Source organism: Adiantum capillus-veneris, chromosome 23 (assembly GCF_014529385.1).
Source record: "Adiantum capillus-veneris isolate H3 chromosome 23, ASM1452938v2, whole genome shotgun sequence".
Taxonomy (NCBI): Eukaryota; Viridiplantae; Streptophyta; class Polypodiopsida; order Polypodiales; family Pteridaceae; genus Adiantum; species Adiantum capillus-veneris.
Window position 1 is genome coordinate 144,053,867 of NC_140953.1, and position 7,437 is coordinate 144,061,303.

Below are 7,437 nucleotides of genomic sequence, written 5' to 3' on the forward strand. Positions count from 1 at the left end.
AACTGACGTCCCAAAAGATAATGTCTCCATATCTTGAGAGCGTGAATGATAGCCAAAAGTCCTAGAACATGAGTTGGGTAATTCAACTCTTGAATCCTTTGAAGGTGACTGGTCGGCCTTCTTATGTTAAGACTCTACCTATGGAAACGCTAGCATTTGTTACTACTTCAAAGTCTTGAGTGAAATTGGGTAACTTGAGCATGGGAGCACAGGTGAGAAACTGCTTTAGTTGTTGGAAACAATCTTCTTGCTCTTCCTCCCATATATAAGCTTGGATAATTTATTGAGTAGTTGAGTTAAGGGTGCATCGATGAGTGCATAATCCTTGACAAATAATTTGTACCATCTTGTAATACCCAAGAAACCTAAATCTTGCTGATAGACTTGGGTTGTGTCCATTCTATTATATCCTTAACCTTTGTAGGGTCTAGTGAGATCCCCTTCGAAGATATGATAAATCCAAGGTAAAGGAAACACATTTTCACATCTTGGCACATAATTGATGTTGGTGAAGGAGACTCAACACTTTGCATACATGATCTTCATGCTCCTTTGCATCTTTACAATAAAACAATATGTCATAAAGAATACCATTACAAAATCATCCAAATATTCCCAAAATATATCCTACATGAGCTGGTTAAGAGTTACCAGAGCATTAGTAAGACCAAAGGGCATGTATCAAGTGTTGAATGTAGTCTTGTAAATGTTTGCTTCCTTGATCCAGATTTGATGGTATCTTGATTTGAGATCAATTTTTGTAAGCGTTTTAGCCCTTTGTAATCTATCAAGTAGCTCATCAATACGAGAGATAGGGTACTTGTTCTTCATAGACACTTGATTAAGACCTTGATAATCTATGTAGAGGCGTAGGGATCCATCCTTCTTCTTTTTGAACAAAACAAGTGCTCCCCATGGTGAAGTACTTGGTTAGATGAATCCCTGCTCCGATAAGTTGTCGAAGTTGTTCTTTGAGTTCTATGGCTTTGGGTAGGGACTTTTTGTAGGGACTCTTGGAAACAAATTCATTACCTAGAAAGGTTTCTATCTTGTGATCTATATGCTGGATGAGGTAAATTTGAGAGATCCTCTTGAAATTTAGCCGAAAATTTCTTAAGCGACCTTGGAAGTTGGTTGGTCTCTAAATCTTCAACTTTGTTTAGTTTAACCATACATAAACCCTTTATAAGTCTACTACCCAAATGAGCCCTCGGTTTCCCATTACATCCTTGTACTAATACTTATTCCCATAATATATTTTCAAAGGAAAACTAACCTCTGTGCAATGGATGTAAGCTTGATATTTGGATAACTAGTCCATTCCCAAGATGTCGTCATAGATCCTTAGAAGGCAGGGTGCAAAAATAGGATGAGGTATGAGTCCCTCCTAATTCAAATTATACTTTCCCATTTGAATATTGAAGAAGAACCTCTTTCCCACTTGCTAGTTCTACTACCAATTTTTTGATGGGATATTGACTCAACTTAAGCTTTCTTAAGTATTTTGGAGAAATACAAGAATGGGTACTACCACAATCTATAAGTAACTCAATCTTTTAACCTTGTCGGTTTATAGTAGTTTGGATGACCGCATATTATTGACGAGCTCTAGAATTGTCAATTGCAAAAATAGTGTACCTCTTTCATTTTCTTCACTCATTAGGGTAGATTCCCCAACTGTGCCATAATCTCTAGCTCCTCTTCCTCTTCCTCTACCACGTCCTCCATTTCTAACTCCTCTTTGTATGTTTCCTTGATTCATTGGGAGTTGGTGGTTAAGTCTAGCTATAGCTCTATGGTCTTCATCTTGAGGAAAAATACTTTTATAATGCCCCATTTGGTTTCATCCATAATACCTCACATTAGAGAAAGGTTGGTCCAAGGTTGCTGCATCTACTACTATACATCACTAATTTCCTTGGTTGAAAGTTCCCCTAGCTCAATCCCTAAAACTGTTAGAATTATTATAAATCTTGGTAGAGTTGGTTCCTTCTACTGCAAGAGGTTTGGCCCTAAGAAGGGAATCTTGAATGGAGGTAGGCCTCATAGCTTCAAGGGGTGTACTCAAGGTTTGTTGAGGCTTTGACAAAAATAAGCAATCTGCTGCTCTGTTGCCATCTGGGGAGCATAGCATTCTAAGGACACAAATTTGGTGTAGTATTCCTCTAGGGAGAGTGCTCGATGAAAATTTTCTTGCAAAGATGGGAAAAAAAATCTTCCTCTTTTTCTTTTCAATTACATACTTCACAATTGAATTTTTCAAAAACCATTTATTTTCAACCTAATACCTTAAACTTTTCGTAGGGTTAGAATCTTAGTTAACACATGCTTCGATACAAGTCAAAGGTCCCCAACCTATTGACACTAAAGTCGAGATGGGACCCTTAACAGGTCTCTAGGACTAATAAAACTTATAGTCTCTAAGTAAGAAAAATCCAAGGAATAGCTTAGGACTATAGCCCTAGAGAAAGATCTACTCCTATCTTGCAAGCAAAAATGGGACAAAATCTAACTGCTCAAAAACTTTTTTGGCCCTTTAACTTCTATAGATGGGCTAAGGTATCCTCATCCAACACTTTTTTCCCTCTATGGGAGTGAGGGTACAGCCATTGGTGGACTTCTCTTCCACCGAAGAAGTATTCTAACGTTAGTGCATGGGGATGGATAGTTACCCAACTAATGGGGTCCACTCGTCCATGATTGCCAGCCTTAGTCAATTCCCCACTTAACACCTCACACTCACACATGCTTCTTTGTTTTTTAATTACTACCACGCTCTTTTTAATTACTACCACGCTCTTTTCACTCTTAAATAATGGTTTCTTTTAATTTCCAATAACAATAATTATTTCTTAAAACAAGTATTGAAAACAACATTGGAAAACTTTCTTTAACAAACAACATCTCTAAACTTAAGACGACAAGGTACGGTCACTTAGAAATAATCCTTGAAAACTTGTTGGTCGGCTGCCAAGCTTCACCATATCAATGCTAGCAAAGTGAGAACCACATATATAAAATGTCAATCCATGGCATGTAGCTGACCTAACTAGTGCGTGGAGGCTACAAGAGATAGCTAATCCCTCAGAAGACTCAAGTCCCATGTACGCTTGCCTAAATTGATTGTCTCAAATGTGTGTCAAACATCAAAAGGAACTTCCCTTACCGCAAGATTTATCCCATGATTTTGTATAGCTATGGTGCTTCGAATGCAATGAAACTTACTACCTAAAATGTGCAGAGTATCCTCACCATCCCCATATGCTCGAATTTCTTTTTTGACACTTGGACAAAATTGTGCAAGATAAACAACCTATCTTGGGTAGGTCGGTTTTGACCTCCAAAGCACTCTGTAGCTTCCTTAGTATGCACTATCCCTTTGGTCAAAAATCAGTTTAGATGCGTGTGTTGTGCGCAGGGAATGAAAATAACTCGTAGATGGGCAAGGCTAAAAGCACAACTTCATCGCAAGAAACTTACGTAGAAAAAGAGAGCTTTCACCTGCGAGGGTGTTGGTATGCTCAGATTCACAATGCAACACCGCACGGGAGACACGAGCAATTGAAAAAAAACGCAAGACTCACAATATTGAACTGCAATGTACTCTCACTTTCATTATTCAAAACTTGGGTTCAAAATTACAAAAGGTAACCCCTTATACCTTAGCCAAGGTTTAAAGAATGGATCTTAGCTATTTGGGCTCAAAAGCAAGACTTAGGAACTGAATTTAGCTACAAATTTGGAAGCCCTTGGCCCCTTTACACTCTTTAACAGTCAATGATAACACAACGGCTTTAGAATTTTGTAGGATTTTCATTAATACAAAAATTGTGATACAATCAATTGGGTAAAAATAAGAAGGATGTCCATTTGTTAATTGAGCAGCTAACATTCCCCCATCCTTGACTATGTCATGCGCAACATAGTTACTTAGGGTGCTGAGTAGTGGGCGGGCTTTCTGGCTTCAGTCCTCTTTTCATGCTGCTCTAGGTCTTGCTGATACTTGAGGCAAGCTCTTTATCTTCAGTGGACATGAATTGCATTGTAATTTTGTTCCTCTCTTCCACTGTTGAATAGCTGACAAACCTTGCTAAGAGATTAGTGATGATGGGGCCAAAAATCTTTGATCTGTAAGTGAAAAAGCCCGTATAGAATGTCTTCTCAAAGGTATGTATGTAGTTGGATGGCAAGAACAACACTCGAGCATAAAATCCATGGAGCAATTCCTCCAAAGGTTGGCTTGATAGATCATTGCACAATCCTTTGTTACCTTTGAGGAATGACATCCATGCTACATATGTTTGCTCCACATGGTGAAAAGTATGCAGACATGTAAGGAGCATCTTGGAGATTTTTACCAGCATGATGTAGGCCAAATCTGGTATTCCTTACAAAAGTTGAATGGTCAATGAAAGATTGTCCACCATATAGTCTTTAGTAGAAATGCCATTCGGTGGTGGTGGAAACTTGGGATAATTTAGCCTGATTGGCAGCTTTTGTTGAATGATGAGGTGTTGTTTCTAATTGCAGACTCTTGGTACCAGACACTGCACATGATCTTACTTTATAGTTGGAGGTGCATTTGCATAAAATTAAGATACCCGGGGTGTCGATTTAACCAAATCTCCCGCCACTTTGGATGTCCCATTGCAGGGTTGGCCTCAATGTCCTTGAGCAGCCTTTCCTTCATTTGTAGAACTTCAAACTTGATGAGTGGGAAGGGGAGAGCTTGCTCATGACATGATTCATTGATATTGGTTGGTGTGAAAATATTGACATTGATTGAGTGCAAGATGCACTCTTCCCACTGCATCGCTTCTTTCCATATGTTCTTTGTCTCCTCTTCCACTTCCTTCTTTAATACAGCTTCTTTCTCTACAATAAGGCTTTTTGGCTGGGTGGAGGGTCCAACTTCTTCTTGAGGAATTTCTAGATCTAGGAGACTACCTTCTTGAGTGGTCTCTACTTCAAAATCCATGAATTGCAAGGAATATTTGTTTCCCATTGCCGTGTTTGCTTGTTCTTCCCCCAAAGTGGATGCATGTGCATTGGCTGCCTCTTGAGCTTTGTTGAGCTCTTCTTTGAGTTGTGAAATTTCTTTTTGATTCCCTTATTCCCACTGCATAAATCCAATGGAGATCTCACATTGTTGCATTTTTTCTAGCTTTACTTCCATCTCCATGTCTTAACCTTTTGCTCTAGAGCTTTGAAGGCCTCATTCGTGCCTTGTAGTATGGCCATGGTGGGGTTATCTTTGAGTTGATTGACTAGTGTGTTTTGCACTTGGCAACGAGATTTTGTTTGTGCCAATTGAGTATTGGCAATATTCAATTGAATCTGTAGTCTTTGTACTACTATGGAGGTTGATTCTTGTAAAGTGGTGGTTGCCTCCTAAAACTGTTGTTCTTGTTGTTTGTTCTTTGCTTTTAGAGCTTCCAATTTTTCTTTAGAATTTGAAATTAGTCCTGCCAATTCCTTGTGTTTGATTTCCATTGCTTCTTTGTATGCTTCATTAAAATTCTATGCAATGTTGAGCATTTCATTTGAGTACTCCAATCGCTAATACAAATTGTGAAGCTGTTGGTGTGGGCAAGCATAGATCTCTTCTTTCATTTTTTCCACCACTTTAAGCACATATTGGGCGTACTTATCAATGTCAGCTAGACTTTCCAACTTTTTGGAATGGCTCACTTTAGGTTCATCCATTTGTGGGTCCTGATCCTTTGTTGAAAGTGCTTCATCTGGCAGATCAACTTGTTCCTCTTCAGGCTTCTCGGGAGGCAGTGTCTGTGCTTCCTTATTTTAAACATTTCAAGCACATTCGTCTTGTTGTGGTTGCTCTCTTGGAGGAGTAAATTCTGGAGTCTCTTCAATGTGTACTTGTGCCAATGCAGGTGAGTCCTCTCTAGGCAATGCTGACTCCTTTTCTTATTCCTTTACATGTTCTCTTTTACGCTCTTCTTGTTGATAAAGATGGTTTGATCCCACCATAGGATCATCATGCAGATTATACATGGCATTTTTAAAAAAAAACTTTGAACTTTTGGACAATGGTTTTTGTAACATTTAATGCACTAGTAACTTGTGTGTAGCGGAAAATGATAACATAGTGAGCATTTCATTAAGAACAAGTTCCTATTGAGCCTAGAGAGACTAGTTAGTTTGAGAAAACAACATAGCAATTTACACCTAGCTAGTTTGGCATAGACAATACTTGAAAAGAGAGAGAAATAGAACAATTGACAACAGTTGAGGACCAGATTTACATGGAGTGGGTCCCCCCTCCAAAACGGCTTTGTATATAACTTCTCCCATCAAAGGAGACTTTTGTACAATGCAATCTTTGTGTTCCTTGACAAAATTTGTTGGTGCAATAAAGATGGAAGCTTCATACACCAAATTATGTTTGAAAAACACACCTAGTGTCCCTAGCCTCAGCCCCAAGACCTCACACACCTTCAAAAATGGTGAGAGCTAGAAGAGAATGAGGAAAGATTGAGAGGAAGAAGATGTGTTTTACGAGAAAGAAGTATTATCCTCACATAATCACTCTAATATCATAGCTTAGCTTAGTAATTAGCATGGTAGAGGAGATGAGCATTCCATTGAAGCCTAGATCTTGGTTGGATTTGCATTCCATAGCCATGAGTTGTTGGTGTAGGACTTCTCAATCCTTGGAGAAGGAGATGGAGTTCTTGCTCAACACATGAGTTGTGTGTGTGTGTGTGTGTGTGTGTGTGTGTGTGTGTGTGTGTGTGTGTGTGTGTGTGTGTGTGTGTGTGTGTGTGTGTAGCAAAGTGAGTTAGACTATAAATGCTAACTCTCTCTCTACTTGGTCGACCCCTCTTCCCTTTTGCTCTTACTGGCTTCCCATTAGCTCCTGCAAAGCTTAGCCAATAACAATTAAGAAGCATAATTGATAGCCTTGTGGCATGTGTCCCCCTTTTCCATTTTGTGAGAGCTTTAGGTAAATAAAATAATTTAATTAACCTCTCGTTGGACCTTTTAGTCTTCTGACCAATAGGAATCAAGCAAGCCATTGGGCTGTTGGATGCTCATTGACCTTGGTAGACTGTCCAATAGTCTTCTAGGGAGATTACATTCTATTGGTTCTTTTATCAAACATTTTTAAATTGATTAGACTAATTTTGCTCTAGCCTAATTCTCATTGGTCCACCTCTATGGCCATCCAATAGGATTTGAGGGGACATTGGGGGCAAGTGTGCTAGGATCCTGCCATGTGTCCATTCTTCCCTTTGGGGAGAGCTTGGGAGTGTGTGTGTGTGTGTGTGTGTGTGTGTGTGTTTTTCTCTCTCATACCCTATCATTAGGGCTCGCCCCTTCCTAGGCCTGTGGGAAGACTTTTTAGTCTTCCCATAACCATCCAATTTTCCCACCTTTGGCCATTGGACTTTTTAGTTAATTTTTGGAACCTTA